Here is an 18,159-nt window from a genome sequence, read left to right on the forward strand (position 1 = left end):
ACTTCTTGAACTTCGCCTTACCTCGTTAGGTTTGTTTGAGCTTTGCCCTTACCTTTTCCTTTGTTTGACACAACGAGAACATCCTGTTTCGAACTCCCATCGAACTTCATGTCCTTCTCGGTCCCATGCGAGAAGGAGTGCGATTCATGCGGAGTTTTCTTCAAATCATTCATATAGTAATTCGCCCTGAATTGCGAATAACCATCGTGGAGTGAGTGAAGAATACGGTCGATAACAATATTCTCGCTGATGTTACGATTAAAGGTCTCGGTTCTCGACATTCTCAATCATGCTGAGAATGTGTGGGCTAACCGGTTGGCCCTTCTGGAGTCTCGCATCAAAGAAGCGAGTGGTATGCTCATAGGTCACGATTCTCGGTGCTTTCGAGAATTCCTTAGTGAGCGTGGTGAAAATCTTGTTTGCACCATGGGCTATGAAGCGTTTCTGCAAATTGGGTTCCATTGCAAAAATGAGTACGTTTTTAATCGCACCCGCTTCCATACAGAAATCATTAAACTTGGTGATTTCAGCAGCTCTAGCCGTGGGACCTGGGTTTGCCGGGATGGGCTCTAATAGATATTTGAGCTTCCCGTCGGCCAGCAGCAGTGACATTCCGTAATGCTGCCTCCCAGTCCGCGAAGTTGGATCCATCATTCTTCAGTCGAGTAGACTGATTCATCTGATTCATGAAGATCCTAAGCCAGGACTCACGGTCCAATGTGGCACTTGGCATTGGGTTATCAGTAGAACCAGCCATTTGATGTTTAGCAGTTTAAAAACGTGATCTACACTGAAAAAGAAAGAAAAACAAAACGAAATAAGCAACTCATCGAGGTGATTTAAGTCTATTTTAAAATTCATTTTAAACATGTAGACTCTCGCACTTGCATAATTGATCTCCCTCAAGAATGATACAAGTGATCCCAAGACTCAATTTCTGTAAATTGATAAGCCAACTGTTTAGCTAATTCTTCCGGAAGAACTCTTGGTCGATAGATTTCCGTAAATCCTATCTATAGTCCACCATAGTCACAGGATCGTGCAGTGACCACAAGTGTTGAGATAAAATAGGTCAATCGGTTCCAACTTACCCGACGTAGAAGGGGTCATAGTATGCCTACCGACGAAGAAGGGACTCATTGGAGTTTGACCTATAAAGACCGTTCTCAATTTTAGTTTATACGAGGAAGATCCCATCAACAAAATTATAATTCATTTTAAGTGAACGAATAACTAGCGTCTGTCGTGAATGAATTTATTTGGATGATGGCTTGAAACGTGTGACATGAGAATGTCAATGAAAACTAACTCGTGACCTCTATATGTGTCAGTTTTCATGCAATAATTTATAGGTGGTTTGGTTTTTAGGCGGAATATGATGCATATTATCGTTGCATAAAAATAAATAAAGGAATGCGATACGTAAATAAAAAATTTCCTAGTGTGGCCTATCCTAGTAAAATAAAACATAAAACAACTTTGGAATCCACCGTTGGACCCGAGAAGCTTGTCTTGATGTTCCATCTTGATCCAAGTAGCGGGAGTGAGCATCCGGTCTCCATCTTTGGTCTTCTCAAAAATTACAATTTAAAATTACAAATATAAACCTATTTACATTCTAATTAAAACTGTAATTACAAGTGAAAAATCCAAAACGGAGATACAAGATCTCAAAATACAACCAAGACCGTGTTCCATCATTACGGTAACACGTTCTACTAAGGCCACACTAAGTTACAACCGATTGTAAAAATTAAATACGTAATAAAATGGCATTCACGGCATTCAAAAATTAACGATAAATAAAAATGCATCAACTAAAAACAAATTCATTCGTGACATAATTCCGTAATTATGTTAAATTTATCCAAACCACCTTTTAATGATTAAAATTCATGTGATAAAACCGCTTCTATCATTTAATTTTAATCCATTACAATCCGTCATTTTAAAGACGCTTTAAAACAACTATATGGTACGTGAGTGAACCGATTCACTATTAAGCGAGTGTACTATATCCGTATAAAGTACATATTGAAGCCAAAAGAAAATTTAAATCAAAAGAAACAAATTTTCAAAGTTGTTAAAGACAAAATCCCTCGATCCAGGGACATAAGTGCTCGATCGAGGAACTAAAAACTCGATCGATGAATCAATGCAAGTCGATCGAGGGGTATGCTAATCAGGAGTACTCGATCGACAACACTGGTGGTCGATCGAGGACTTATATCAGCAATCTGTTCGATCGAAAGTACGAGGACTCCTCGATCGCAAAGCGTGGGGTTTTCAGGTCGATCGAGTATAGCAAGGACTCGATCGAGCAAAAGGTTTTGAAGCAGGTCGATCGAGTACAACAGGGACTCGATCGAGCAAAAACAAGACAGAAAAAACACTCGATCGATTAAAATCTTGTTCGATCGAGTACAAAACTTTCTGAAAATCTCCAAACCCTCGTGAAAACTGTTTTTCGAGACAGAAACAATTTCAATTTTGATCAAAACGCATCAAAACAAATTTAACAATTTGATAAAACTTGACATATTGTTATAATCTCCGTATAAAACAACAATATGTATAAAACAAATCGAAAACAAGGTGATAAAACCGTGTAAAACATGTCACGGTTTCAACAAAAACTAGACCCGAATCAGCCGTGTATACATGGCACGGAATTCGAAGCACAAAATCATCGTTTCAAAAACGTTTTATGAAAAACACATAGAAAAATTTACGTGGCCTCGCTCTGATACCACTTGTGGGTTAATATCCGTATACTACCCTTTAAATTTAGGACTATAACGTAAATTTAAACATGTGATTATTGTCATAAAACATAAATACAAGTGAAACGATAAGGAACAAGAAATAACCTCGGGTCCTTTAAATTGCGGCGTAAAAACGAGAAATCAAAGCAGATTTCCTCCTAATCGTTGCACCCAAGACTTGTCCGAGATATGCCCTTGTGCTAGAACAGTGTTCTCCGATTGCCTTGCAATATTGGGAGAACTGATGTGAGTTTTTCTCGAGATGTGAGATCTCGTTTCGAGAGAGAAAGTGTCTCCAAAACCCTAATTTTTTTGGCAAATGACGATTAGGTTACAAAGAGGAGAGACTCCCTCTTTGTATGGTTCGGCCGTGAGTTTCTCATGGGGAGAGTGGGCTTTCCACTTTCTCTTATTTTTAACTCATGGTACGATCCGAAATCCTAAATGTATATGACACGGTCTGATTATAAAGCGTTATCGGTTATCGGAAATTAAGGCATCGACTAATAATACGGGTTAGCTGAATTATTAATACGTGTCCGACAAAACAGTATTGTATAATTATATTCAATATACATTTAAATATAAATCGCTTATATTTAATTTTACGAATTAACTGGTTAATTCGCCTTAGCCCATGATATTTAATCCGTATTAAATATAATATCTCAACATCACATATTTGACTAATTACTAGTCAAATAACTCGGACTAACTGGTTAGTCAATTTTGGCATCTACATGACAGTATTTTCATACCGTCACATCTCTCGAACGTATCCTATAGGTGTGACTTTTATGGACTAGTTGATCACCGCCATCTGTATGACAATAACGTCAAACTTATCTAGCAAGCCAACCGTTATTGATAAACGTGGATCAACTGATAATAATACCAAAGTATGCCCTTTGATCCTTTTAGAGGTTTATAAGTCCTTGCACTAACTGTTAAGGACACCAACCCCAACAAGCTCCCACTTGTCCGTACAAGTGTATGTGCAATGACGTTATCCGCACTAACTGGAGGACACAAGCTCCAACAAGTTGTTTTAAGTGAACCCGAGATGGATTTTGGGAACAAAACCGTCCAATTAGCTATTTTGAGCTTATTTCACTAAATTAGCAATTTTTATTAATATCCGTTAGTTTTGTAAAAATCGCTAATAATTTCGATTCAAGCTGATATTGTATTATTTACGTTAACTAGCTGAGTTTATTTTATTTTCACTCATTAAATTTATTTATTATTGATTCCGTTTTATTACTGAAACTTTTACTTAAATCGGTTAAATTTAACTCGAAACGATTTTAATAACGATCGAAGTTTCTTAACGACGAAGAAACGTACGTATAATAAATAGCAGGCAGGCAGGCTGCTCCCTCATTTCTCACGTATAATTTCTTCTTCTCCCTTCCTTTTTCTTCTTTTACGCCTGTTTCAATTTTTTTTGGTTTTTTTTTTGTTTTTAAATTGATCCTGCCACTCCGTTTGTCATCCGTTATCAATGATTTTCGTTCCATAGTGCTGCTTTCATCGTTCCTGTCAATCTGTTGTAAGTAAAATTCATTTTCGTTATGTATTTTTACAAACCCAATTTATATTTTTAGCTTTGTTTATTATAAGACGGTTGTATGTACTAAAATAGACGGTCTGGTAGAATATTTGTTAGTCATAAATGACTAGTTCAATCGGAAAAAGGTAATAATGATAGGTTACTCAGTATTACTTGTTAAATTTGTGTATTTTGAAAGCTGGTTAGTCTGTTTTATAGTTGAGACGGTGTATAATTATATATAGGGATCATTATGGATGTTAATTAGTCAGTTGTATAGTTGAGACGGTGTATACTGATATGTGGAGATGATTGAGACGGTGTATACTGACCTCTAGGGATCATTTGGGATGCTAGCTAGTAAGTGGTATATTTGAGACGGTGTATACTGACATGTAGGGATTGTTTTGGGATGCTATTTGGGATCTTGTTTAGTTGTGGTATTGTGCAGTAAATTAGGATTGTTTTTAAGTCCGCTTTGCAGGTACTTTGGGACATTTTTGGGACTGTTTTGACTCGGTTTAGGACTGGTTTAGGATTGATTGAACTCTGTTTTGGTACCGAGTTTTTGTGCGCCTTCCGATTGTTTTGGGGATCGAAATGGAGGCCGTGTGGGCTGTTTTGGCCTCGGTTTTGGGAGCCGTGACAGGCTGAGTTGGGCTCAGTTTTGGGACGGATAAAATGGTGCTTTATGGGACTATTTCTAGGGCGTAAAAGTCGTGACAATTTTCTTGGTATGCCTGTCAAAAGGGAGGGTCATAATGGTTTATGAACATAAGACAGTAGTGATGCTGTCGTTTCTACACCAAAAATAAAATACCTAGATTACTCTTCTATGCAATCGTGTCAGCGGCAAGTAGGGTCGATCTCCACAGGGAGGCGGTGTACTATCTATTTGTCTATTCTATCCGTCTGATGTCACAAATGGGGGTTGAATTGCTTGTTGAACTAAACTAATAGGCGAGAGAGAAAAATAAGAGAAATTAAGAAGAGAGAAGGAGTATGCTAGGAGTCGGTCCACCGTGGCAGCTATTGGATCTTATACTATCGAGAATATTAAGACGATTAGACTATTGATAAGAAGAGCTATGGTCGTCACCTTTCGGTCCTTAAACCGCCCTAGAGCGTAAACAACTTAACTTTCGCCCTCACTGCAATACCCTATTGTAATTAAGCAAGCCTTCCCTTCCAATCTTTCGATCTAGGTCGGGGTTAACTAAATTTATGGTCTCCTGCATGCATTCATTCGACCTGATAACAATTAAATTGCCTAATACAATTCTTATCGCAGGGCTAATCTATTTAATACAATTAAAGCATCGCTACCACGGCTTCCCTAATCCTAACATACTGCGGGAATTAGCTAGACATGGGATTGGGGGAAACAAGAATAAAATAAATAATAACAATAAACATTAAAAGGAAAGAGAAAAGGGAAGAAGAATTACTGAAATTAATCCGGAATTAAAAGAACAAAAGCAACAGGGAAAGTGACGGGGGAAAGTAACGTATGTTGATCCCGGATTCTTGGATTTCGGATCCTTACAAATGACATCCCTAACTCCTATTTATAAGAAATTAGGAGTAGGATTAAACCTAATTAACGAATTAAAGCTTAAAAAGCCCCCAAACAATGGCATAATCCACTCGATCGAGTAGATAAATCACTCGATCGAGCAAACTCTAAACTTGAAACATTTCGATCGACCATGTATAGTGCTCGATCGACTGATTACACATAAGGGACTAGTCGATCGACTAAGGAAGCAACTCGATCGACTATTTATTGCACCTAAAACCACTCGATCGAGTAATAAATCACTCGATCAGGTGGGTCTTGACTTCAACAGCTACAATTCTCGTTAGTTTGCCTTTGACTTGTCCTTTTAGCGCCCGAAACACCTTCACGCATCCCAAGACAGCAATATTTCCCGCTCCAAATCATCTCTTCCTCCAAATGCATGCTAAACGGACGGTAAATGACTCGATTTCGCTACTTCCTGGTTCATTCCTGTAAATAAGACAAAATAACCCAAAGTAGCATATTCGGGGCATTTCGTAGCATAAAACAACGATAAAAGCATAGAAATACGTGCATAAAATAGGCTAAAAAGGCTATATAAAATGCACGTATCAAATCTCCCCAAACCAAACCTTTACTCGTCCCCGAGTAAACTAAAAACTATATGCTAATGGAACGGAAAAATAACTCAGAGCTAGCTACAAATGCCCACTTAAGCCAATTTAATGCAAGCAAACTAACACTTATAGCTAAACAGTCAAATGCAAACGAGTTATAAGATGTTTATAAATAAAGCCGAACCGTCGACCTTGCAAGACCGTTAATAATGGACTCTCACGGGTCACTCTTCTCTCATGAAGCAAAGGGTGAACATATATATGTAAGAGAGAAATAAGAAAAGTCGCTCACCTAGACTACGACCCACATAAACATGCATGCAACTAATATGATAGACAATTCTAGCTACCGTACACACATTCCAACCAAACGAGGTCCTGTCACAACCGAGGGCTTACAAAAATATGGTAAAGTGAGGCAATGGGTAAGAAAAGGCAAACATTTATGGGAATGTGGAGGTATAGGTGATCAAGCTAGTACCTAAACAGAACCATATGAAACATATCCAATTCTCAACTCAATTATGAAATAAGCACATGCCCTTCACTTGGCATAAAACTCACCAAACCGAACCAAACATACTCCTCATATGATGTAAGATAGAACATAGGAGTAGAAACCGTCAACCAAACAACATCTTTTTTTCATAATTTTTCTTCTTTCTCATTCCTTCGGTTTCTTCTTTTTTTTTTCCGAATTCTTTTTTTTCTTTTTTTTTTCATTTCTTTTTTTTTTCATCACGTTTTTTTCTTTTCATCATCCTCCTCTCCTTTCATAGATTACCAACTCCAAATCAATATGATATGAACCAAAATTTGATATAATAGACAATATACCGCAGAGAAAACAATCTAAACTAGCTTGACAAGGCAGGCTAAATTTGGATGTAGCTAAGGGTCAACTGGCAAATTTGGCTAATGTGGAGTTTATGGGTAAAAACGAAAGAAAGGGAATTTGTAAGCACCTCCCTGCATGTGACACCAACCACTATCCCGAATGTATGTAGGCAAAAAGCAATTGAATTTCATATACGTGCAAATTGATGATACATGTTATGCAAGGAGTAACTACTCACAACCCTACATGAAACTGGTCATAAATGACACCAGCTTATAAGGCTCTAGTTCTTAGAAATTATAAGTGGGTTGCCAAAATTTCAGGTCAAGTCTATTCGTTCAGCTAAATTTAAACATAAACTCGTAGATTATGCAATAAGACAATGCTAAAAGATAACAGTTCAATGCAAGGCTTAAGCAAAAAGACAAACGCAGTGCAATATCATCATTGAAATCTACCGTTCCGACTCAACCTATATGCAAAAATAAACGTGAAATTTTTGAATTTTTGACAATTTTTTCAATTTTTATGGAATTTTTTGAATTAAATAACAATGCAAACAGGAAATTAAACGTGATTACTGAAATGCAAATAAAAACAATATGCAGACACAGATATGGATGCATAACCTCCCCAAACCAAACTGTACAATGCCCCCATTGTACCAAAACATGGAAAGGAAATGCAAACTAAAGGAGAAAGAGAGTAAAAGCGGAAAACTTACAAGATAGCGCGAATAAGGGGGCCTCCCCAAACCGACCATGAACATGGGAGGTTGCTAAAGGTCCGGGAAACCGTCTCAGGAAGCTAATCCAAGTCAATAACACTCGATGTCCGTCCAACAGTGGTCGATCGAGTAACATGGCCATCTAAACTGCTCGATCGACTGGAATCTGGGTCGATCGAGTGGTTTCTCATTCTGCAGGTGGTCGATCGAGTACATCTTCACTCGATCGAGTGGATTCATCAGCAAAGGTGCTCGATCGAGTAGAAAAACTACGCGATCGAGGGATTCTCAATGTATTTCCTGCAGAACGCAATGTAAACAGCCCACAAACTAACAAGACAAGCATACTGAGAAAGTCTATGGTGTAGAAACCATTTATTACAACTGAAATAAAATAAAGAATGCAAAATAAAGACGCCGGGTTGCCTCCCGGTTAGCACTAGCTTCAGTCAGGTCCCAGCTCGACCTTCTTTTTCTTTGAGCCTCTCTAATTAATCACGATCAAAACGGCTCAAAGCGCGCAGCAACCTGTCAAATAGCTGCGCATGTGCTACACAAAAGCATAAGTAGCACAAAAGTGGAATACAGAAATAGGAAATAAAATTAAACAACCGTTTAAGTCTGACAAATTTCCTATGGGCGCTCCTAAATTTATCCACAAAATAAAGGAGCGCGGGAGCAATCGTCAATATATGGGGGTCCCGATTCAGATTAACAGTTTTGAAATGATGAGGACGGTGAAAAATCTTTAAATTAATCGACCACATGAGAGGAGGTATAACTTTAAAAGGAACAGCGCGAGTCAAACGAGGCAAAATACTATTAGAACAAACAATAATAAAATTATCGTTTACTACCTCCGATCGGTCGCTCTCAATGACGGAATCATAGGTAAAAGAGTTTATTACCTCTTCCGTGCTAGGAGCAATTACCGTCTCAACTGCTTCTTCATCAACCTCCTCAGTGGAATCTGCCCCGTAGATCGCAGCTTCAAGTGTATCCGACTCATTTGTGAATAGGGAGGTTCACCGTAATCATCGTCAGACTCGTCATCCAAATCAAACCAAAATGACGAACCAAAGCTCCCAATGGCCATTTCAGTCGATCGAGCAGAATAGTCACTCGATCGACCAACTTCCTCCTGAATCCCACTCGATCGAGCAGTGGTATCACTCGATCGAGCAAGTTCTTCTGGGAAATCACTCGATCGACTAGTATAAGTCACTCGATCGAGTGATTCCTCCTGTACAGCGCTGAAATCCTCGTGTGGGGCAATGAAATGTGATAGAAACTCGTCGTCCGAGTCATAAAAGTCATCCTCAGCATTGGGCAACATGGTTTTTTCATGGGAAAAACCGTTCTCAGCGAGATATACCTCTTCTGGTTGCCAATTATCCGACTCAGCTGTTAACTGAGCAATTTTAGACTCCAGCTCAATGATTTGAGCATCCGCACGTCTATCACTCTCTTGCCTCACTCGATCATAATTCTGTATTTGAGATGCAAGTATCTCCATTAAAGACCTCAGTTCTGCAACCTCTTCTTTTTGTATCTCAGCTGCTAACTGAACAATGTCAGTTTCGAGCTTTTCAAGTCGCGAAGAAGTGCGTCTATCATGATCTTGCCTCTCTCGGTCACGATCTTGCAATTGAGATGCAAGTGTCTGCAGTAAGGATTTCAGCTCCGCAATCTCTTCTTCTTGTATATCAGGAGGATCTTGTTGCGGTGGCCATTGATAGGGTGGATGTGGCGGCACAACTACTTTGTATTGTGCTCGTGAGAACCACATCTCCGTGTGAATCATCATCATTTGTTCCATATAATGGGACATCGGTGATGGGTCAAAGGTACTCAAGCCTTCCCTTTGACTGTCTTTCACCTAGAACTGTCTAGGTAGTACCTGTAAGGCCTATCAAAACAGACTCAAGGAAAAAGATCAGAACGGCCTCAAGGGAAAAATCCCCTAAGGCTAAAAACAGATAAAATTAAACAAATAAATAAATAGATTGCCTCCCCGGCAACGGCGCCAAAATTTGATGCTGTCGTTTCTACACCAAAAATAAAATACCTAGATTACTGCTAACAGAAGTCAGCGGCAAGTAGGGTCGATCTCCACAGGGAGGCGGTGTACTATCTATTTGTCTATTCTATCCGTCTGATGTCACAAATGGGGGTTGAATTGCTTGTTGAACTAAACTAATAGGCGAGAGAGAAAAATAAGAGAAATTAACAGCAAGAGAGAAGGGAGTATGCTAGGAGTCGGTCCACCGTGGCAGCTATTGGATCTTATACTATCGAGAATATTAAGACGATTAGACTATTGATAAGAAGAGCTATGGTCGTCACCTTTCGGTCCTTAAACCGCCCTAGAGCGTAAACAGCTTAACTTTCGCCCTCACTGCAATACCCTATTGTAATTAAGCAAGCCTTCCCTTCCAATCTTTCGATCTAGGTCGGGGTTAACTAAATTTATGGTCTCCTGCATGCATTCATTCGACCTGATAACAATTAAATTGCCTAATACAATTCTTATCGCAGGGCTAATCTATTTAATACAATTAAAGCATCGCTACCACGGCTTCCCTAATCCTAACATACTGCGGGAATTAGCTAGACATGGGATTGGGGGAAACAAGAATAAAATAAATAATAACAATAAACATTAAAAGGAAAGAGAAAAGGGAAGAAGAATTACTGAAATTAATCCGGAATTAAAAGAACAAAAGCAACAGGGAAAGTGACAGGGGAAAGTAACGTATGTTGATCCCCCGGATTCTTGGATTCTGGATCCTTACAAATGACATCCCTAACTCCTATTTATAAGAAATTAGGAGTAGGATTAAACCTAATTAACGAATTAAAGCTTAAAAAGCCCAGCCCGCAGCATAATCCACTCGATCGAGTAGATAAATCACTCGATCGAGCAAACTCAGCCAGAAAACAGCTCGATCGACCATGTATAGTGCTCGATCGACTGATTACACATAAGGGACTGGTCGATCGACTAAGGAAGCAACTCGATCGACTATTTATTGCACCTAAAACCACTCGATCGAGTAATAAATCACTCGATCAGGTGGGTCTTGACTTCAGCAGCTACAATTCTCGTTAGTTTGCCTTTGACTTGTCCTTTTAGCGCCCGAAACACCTTCACGCATCCCAAGACAGCAATATTTCCCGCTCCAAATCATCTCTTCCTCCAAATGCATGCTAAACGGACGGTAAATGACTCGATTTCGCTACTTCCTGGTTCATTCCTGTAAATAAGACAAAATAACCCAAAGTAGCATATTCGGGGCATTTCGTAGCATAAAACCACGATAAAAGCATAGAAATACGTGCATAAAATAGGCTAAAAAGGCTATATAAAATGCACGTATCAAGTAGCTAATGAATATGTTTACATGTTTTGATTTAAATTAATTTCCGTCTCATATTTTATATAACGATAATTCGTTAATATCGTCCCTTCACATAATTATTTTAGGTGACTCATATGTGGTTGAAGATGAAGAGTAATTTTGGGTTTTAGAAGCTTTCTCAAGTTTATTGCTTGTCTCTTTGCTAGCTTAAGGTAACTATTCCGAGTTACTCGACGAATTAATGTCACATTAGTAGTAAATGTGGTGCTTGTTGTTTGTTAAGTGTTTAGGTGATTGATAATGTTTTACTTTCATTTTTCACATGATAGAAATTGGAAATAGCGTGAGAATAATATAGCGATAAAATTTGTAATTTGGGCCAAAGTAGGCCAAGACTCTGAGCTGGGCCAGATTGACCGAACGAGTTTGGTCAAACTAGGTTTAAACCAGTCATCCTCGATTTGACCGATGACCCGTCGCGGGACTCGGGTCGAGGGTTTGTCTTTGAGGTAAGATTAGTTGTTATTGGAGGTTTTATGTTATGCCTTGATATTCGTAATTATCATTTCACATGTTGGTTGTTGGATGAATTGGTTGCCTTATACTTCAGTCTTCTTGTCTTTGCCATTTTAGCTTGTTCTCATAGATTATGGTATTGTCGGTTAGCTGGAATTTGGATTATTATTGATATTGAGGATTCTGTTGGGATTGTATCTTTGTAAATAGACATTATAAGCCTTTCACATGATAGACTGCTAGAATTTATGTTGATAAGTAGGACTTTTTGCCCTCTTAAGGTTAAGTGGGTGTCTTACTTGACTTGTGTGGTGAGTCTTGTGTGGTGTGGGCTAAAATATTCAAGTGGGACTAGTGGGACTAGGTCCTAGGTGAGTATTTCGGCCTTCATCATAGATAGGTCTTTATAGTCTCTGACGAGTATATGTTCACTGCTTGATAGCCTTTGTGTTCCTGACTAGTGGATGTTTATCCAAGTTGGGGCATGACCTCAGGTACTTATTTTGATAGTATGGGGTCAGCTTAAGTACTAGCCAACCCTTCGGTGGTGTCCTTAGGGTACTCACTTCACTTTGTTTTAAAAAAAGTTGTGGGTCTTGGGTGCGGTGGTGTGTATCCGCATGTCTAGGTCTGCGCAGATTTTAGGCTAGGGTTGTGTTGTCTCTTGGCCATGTTTTCTTAATAGTAACCGCTGAGCCAAGATACCGGTTCGATTACCTTCCCTACCTCGTGGTATAGACTCGAGTTACAAAGTGACTATTGACGGTACTAAGAACTTATGCCTGTCTTTGATATATTGCCCTTTCTTGTTTGATGATTCTATGAATCATAGAAGGTGAGATGCAAGCCGGCTATGGTTGATAGAGTTTGGATTCCTGGATGTTATGTGATTCACATGATAGTGTAGTATGAGTCGGTCTAGTATTCACATGCTAGGACTATGTGGCGTTATATTGTTGTTCACATGATAAGCACGATTGCCTTAGCATCTATATGCTAAGGCAGTGTGTGATTCGTATTCATATTCTTATGTTTACATGTTATATTAATTATGACATTTCGTGGCTGGGAGAACTCGGAGTTACTCCCCACTGACTGTGAATTTTGTATTTGTATAAAATGCGAATGACAGGTAGGTGATGCATATATGGGGTACATGGACGAGCTAGCGAGCAAAGTAACCTTGGGACCTAGATTGGCTTTATTTTATGGTGACCCTTAAACCTTTTTTATGTCACATACATTTTAGGGACATATGTCTCCCTCTTTACATTTAGTTTTATAATTTGCTATTCGCGACTTTAGCGATGGTTATGTTATGAAACTTCTAGTTAGACCTTGTATGTTTGACACCTTCCAATTTGGATATCTTTATAACAGGTTCAGGTTTTAAAAATTACAGGTTTTTACCCAAATGAACCTATTACAAACATATCCATGCAGTTTTATTCTAGAATTACGTGTTTACTTTTCCGCAATAAATGAGGGTGTCACACATCCCTCTCGTTTGATCCCGTTATGTTGGTAGATACGAACCTTTAGTAGGCTAGATACACTCGCTTAAGTTGCTAGATACATACTTTTTACTTCGGAAAACTAGATCATTTTTACGAGTTAGATACATACCCTTAGCTAACTAGATACACTTTTTAAAGTTGTAAATACATACCTTTAGGTAGCTAGATACACTCCTCTACCTTGCTAGATACATACCTCTACCTTACTAGATACACGCCTTTAACAAGTTAGATACACTTGTTTTCCTTACTAGATACACATCTCTAACAAGCTAGATACACGCCTCTACCTTGCTAGATACACGTCTTTAACAAATTAGATACACTTGTTTACCTTACTAGATGCACATCTCTAGCAAGCTAGAGACACTCCTTTACCTTGCTAGATACGGACCTTTACTTGCTAGAGGTATAACACAAATGAATGGTCAAAAGTTAGTCGCAACTTGGAAAGCTTGGCATGTCCAGCACAAGAAAAATGCATAATGAGTTAATGTTAGGCCCCGCTTAGTCTTTGTGCTTTGCATTTGGTCGACTTGATGCAATGTCAACTAGTTCATTTGGGGTTTAGTCGATTAGTGGTACTAGTGTACTACTCATGACCTAAGGTTTGAAGTTGTTCGTACTTATGGCTCCCTTTGGAACATTTTTTTTAGTTTTATTTCTGATGCTTTTAGTTGGGATTTAAACTTGTGACACATTCATTAAGTCCGCGGCGGCGGACAGCGGTAATCACATCGATGCTCCATGACTCTTGCATAATTCCATTCTTTATATGTCGTCCCAATATAACTTTGGTGGTCAACGATATCAACTTTGATCGTTAAGTTCTCCAAGCATAAGAATAGATTCACTGAAAGATAAGCCTCAGTTGAATCATCAAAGCAAACGTCTTCATATAGTCATTTAAAAAATAAGTCCTAACTAATGTATATTGATACTCTGTATGTATTAAAGTTGATGCATGTTGACCATTAGATGATTAAAGTGAAATGGGGACAATAGAAATGGAATTGAGGGAATATATAGTCTTTTCGATTTGCAAATTGCTGATAGTCATTCTATTTCTAGTTGTACTATATAATTCAGGAATTTGAAATTTTCTCGACTATCCGTTGCACGAGAATATAATTGTGCCTTTTTTCGGTTAACGGGTTGTTGAACCTAGTGACCTTTATTGCGAGACATTTTGGTTATGAACGACCCTCACGTAAGTTCGGTGTGAAGTAGGTATTCGGTCTTTGGATATGAATTAGATACGGAGTATATTACTTCATACTTCGTTTTTGGTGGCTCCCTCACAGAGGTATAACACAAATGAATGGTTTCCTGCAATGATTTGCATCCTCCTTTTCAACTCTCTGTATAGTACCGTCTCATCATAAGATGGTCATGCTCTATCCTGGTACACATACTTGCTGATTTGGTCTTTAGTCACCGTGTCATGTTGGATGACTTCTTAAGCACGAGTCTAATATAATTGTACCTCCCTTTTTCTTACCAAGTGCTACAGTTTACTTGGATGGAGTGATCCGAGCAAAGGGAGGATGTAATCTCCCTTATTCCGATAGTATGTTAGGACAAAGGGTTAGTTTCTGAAGTGGTCTACTTGCAGTTTTCTAATTTGTTGTCATGTGAATGTCTGACAGGCGGTGTGCACAGAAGCGGGTATGTTTGTTCTAAGAGAGAGGAGAATCCATGTGACCCAAGAGGACTTTGAGATGGCAGTGGCTAAGGTCATGAAGAAGGATACCGACAAAAACATGTCCCTGCGCAAGCTGTGGAAGTAGGCGCTTGCTGATGGTGTACAGTGTCGAGAGGGAGACACCCTTATCGTGCTTCCTTGTAATCAACCAACCACCACCACCCTTCTTACCTATAAAGTAAAGGAGTGTATTTTTTCTAATTAACCCCTTTTCCTTTCCTATTCCGTACTCTCCCCGACCTCCCTTCGCTCTCCTCTCTCATCACTTATCCTCACTGCTTTGTCGCGCGGCAAGCGGCGAGATACGACGACACCGGCGACCAGTGTTAGCGCATCTCCATCTTCGGTACGTATCTTCGGTCACCATGACCTCCATTTTTTCCTGCCTTTTCTCCACCGGTGAACACCACCAGCAATTTATTTCTCCAGTTCATCGGCGATTAATAATAAATCCACTAATTAATTTCGCCGTTATACATCATACGAGATCTCGGCATTAACTTCATTTGATCGGTCGCTTTTTTTTCTATCCTTTCATTATTTTTTTCTTTCTCTCTAATTAGGTTTATATTACAGTTTTTGAAATGATGAAATTATTGTTGTTGAAATTGCGAAAATGCAGGAGATTTTGCGGACGATATTTGGATCGAATATTTGAGGTATGGTTTTGAATCGTAAAATGATCTGGATGATTAGCTAAGTTTGAATTATAGCTTGTTTTGTTGAAATTTGAGGTTGGTGTGGATGGAATGCATAATTAATTGATGGCTTTATTCAAGATTTTGATGCACTTTGCTTAACTGAGATGAAATATAGTTATTTGTCTGAGACTAAAGCTAAAACTATCTTTGTCTTTTTCTTGTTGATGCTCATATGATGGGTGTGTTTAAGCTTTAGATGTCCTTATGATGGAATTACATTAGGACATTGCCCAAAACGATCTATTAGTCATGAACCCTTTGATATGACTTAGTTAGGTTGATCATCAACTAGAGTTTAGAGTACGTTCGGTTTGAGATACGAGTTAGTTAGGTTCAGTCATCAACAATGATGGTTAGATGTGGAGAATGCAATGAGAATGGATTAATTCACTGCCCTCTTTGCTCTTCTATTACTTTATCACTTGTGTATGTTTTATCACAAATTACGCCAATTTTGACATGAAACCATTTCTTGATACTATTTGATCTCTCTTTAAGGATGTCCAAAGGGGTCTTGAGGTCCGGATTTCTAAGATCATCGGAGATCTTGGAGGTACACTGACGTGCGATGGTATTCATTTCCGAAAGTAACAACAGACTCATTTTTTGTTCAACTGTCTCCATTTTCGGATCGACGATTATTGGGTTTTTCTTGAAATTAAATCGTTTTTGGTATATGATGTATGGTTACGTATGTAAATAAACAATCATGGAAAAATAATGTATAGATTATTACTACTACCCAGATGAGTTGACTAAATTTTCTCTTATCATATGCTTTTGGCTTCCAATGATTCCTGAACAAACTGGTTGCTGCAACAAGTATGGTAGTTGTCAGAACATTCTTTGTACTGTATGCTCTCTTTTGTCTTGCGTTGTTTCTAGTTTGAACCTAATCGTTAGATAACTTTTTTTTTTAATCTCTGAATTAACGAATTTCAAGTGTCGTACGTTTTTTTGTCATAGGTTTTGAGGTAGAGTATGCCGGGCAAAAGAAAAAAAAAATCGATTCGGTATTGAGCTGAGATGTAGGTGGTGCACGACGGTTGTAGTCCGAGACAACTTTGTCTCGACGGGGGTTCGTTCGATGGTGGTCGAAGGACTGCGAGAAGAGGGGCCAACCAAAGGAGTGCAAGGGTGCGAGTTCCGAGATGGAAGTGTAGTTCTTTCTTGATTTGTTCAATTAGTGAACAAATCAAAGAAGGATATCTTAGTTTCTCGTCTTTGATATTCTCTGTGGTGGTATTTCAGATCACTGCCTTAGTGTTGCATTTGTAATCAAGTTACGATTTTTGGAGCACTTAATGACTATTTTCGGTTTTTGGAAAAGGAACTAGTTCTTTGTACGCATGTATCTGTTTTTGTAATCTAATTTAATGAATCTAATTTAATCGAAGAGGGGAAGTTAACCAAGGTTTATCAGAGTTTGTTAGTATGTGCAAACATCACTTTTGAACATGTACAGCAGTCCTTCAAACTAGTTGTTAGTATGTGCAAACATCACTTTTGAACATGTACTCGAGTTTTAAGGATGTCAGTTCTGCTCACAAAGTGTTCAAGAATATGCAGGTGAAGGATGTCTGGAACTCGATGTTGGATACATATACTTGTAACGGCCGCATACAGGAAGCAGAAAAGCTGTATGAGTCAGCGCCGTTGAAAGACGTCATCTCTTTTAATATCATGATAAATTATAAGGACCACGTATAATGATGAGTATCTAGCAAAAGATGTGTATCTAACAAGGTAAAGGAGTGTATCTAGCTTGCTAAAGATGTATATCTAGCAAGATAAATAAGAGTATCTAGTAATATAAAGGAGTATATCTAGCAAGGTAAAGACGTGTATCTAGCAATATAAAGACGTGTATCTAGAAATATAAAGGATTGTATCTAGCAAAAGTAATAAGTGTATCTAACATGCGAGAGATGTGTATCTAGGAAGGTAAATGAGTCAATCTAAGTTCCTAGAGATATGTATCTAGTAAGGTAAATGAGTCTATCTAGCAATTTAAAGGAGTGTATCTACATAACTAGAGGTATGTATCTAGTAACTTAAAAGAATGTATCTAGCTAAGAAGGTACTTTAAAGTGTGTGTGATCAGAGTTAGCTTGAGCAACGAGCATGTCACTCTATATATAGTGGCTGGTTGATATTTGCATCCTAACGTCCAAAGTTTGGTCAAATGTATCTAAAGGAGAATTTATAGTTGTATTTTATTTTAAGTTGAATTAATACATATCTGAATTATTCAACAATTTAACATATTATGTAAATTAGCACTTCAAAAATGTTTATCTAGAATGTTAGAGATATGTATTTAGAAATCTGAAGAAG

The 18,159-nt window shown here is 38.4% G+C and overlaps 1 long non-coding RNA gene across 1 annotated transcript in view; it reads left to right on the forward strand.

The window, feature by feature from the left end:
* The window catches only part of LOC141596983 (uncharacterized), a 29,069-nt gene extending 11,820 nt beyond the window's left edge, over window positions 1-17,249 (forward strand). Inside the window, exons 3-4 of the long non-coding RNA XR_012522653.1 lie at window positions 15,066-15,780; window positions 16,789-17,249. This is a non-coding gene — a long non-coding RNA (uncharacterized LOC141596983). The remainder of the gene's footprint in view (window positions 1-15,065; window positions 15,781-16,788) is intronic.
* Window positions 17,250-18,159: the final 910 nt, after the last annotated feature.

This window comes from Silene latifolia, chromosome 8 (genome assembly GCF_048544455.1).
Source record: "Silene latifolia isolate original U9 population chromosome 8, ASM4854445v1, whole genome shotgun sequence".
Classification (NCBI taxonomy): Eukaryota; Viridiplantae; Streptophyta; class Magnoliopsida; order Caryophyllales; family Caryophyllaceae; genus Silene; species Silene latifolia.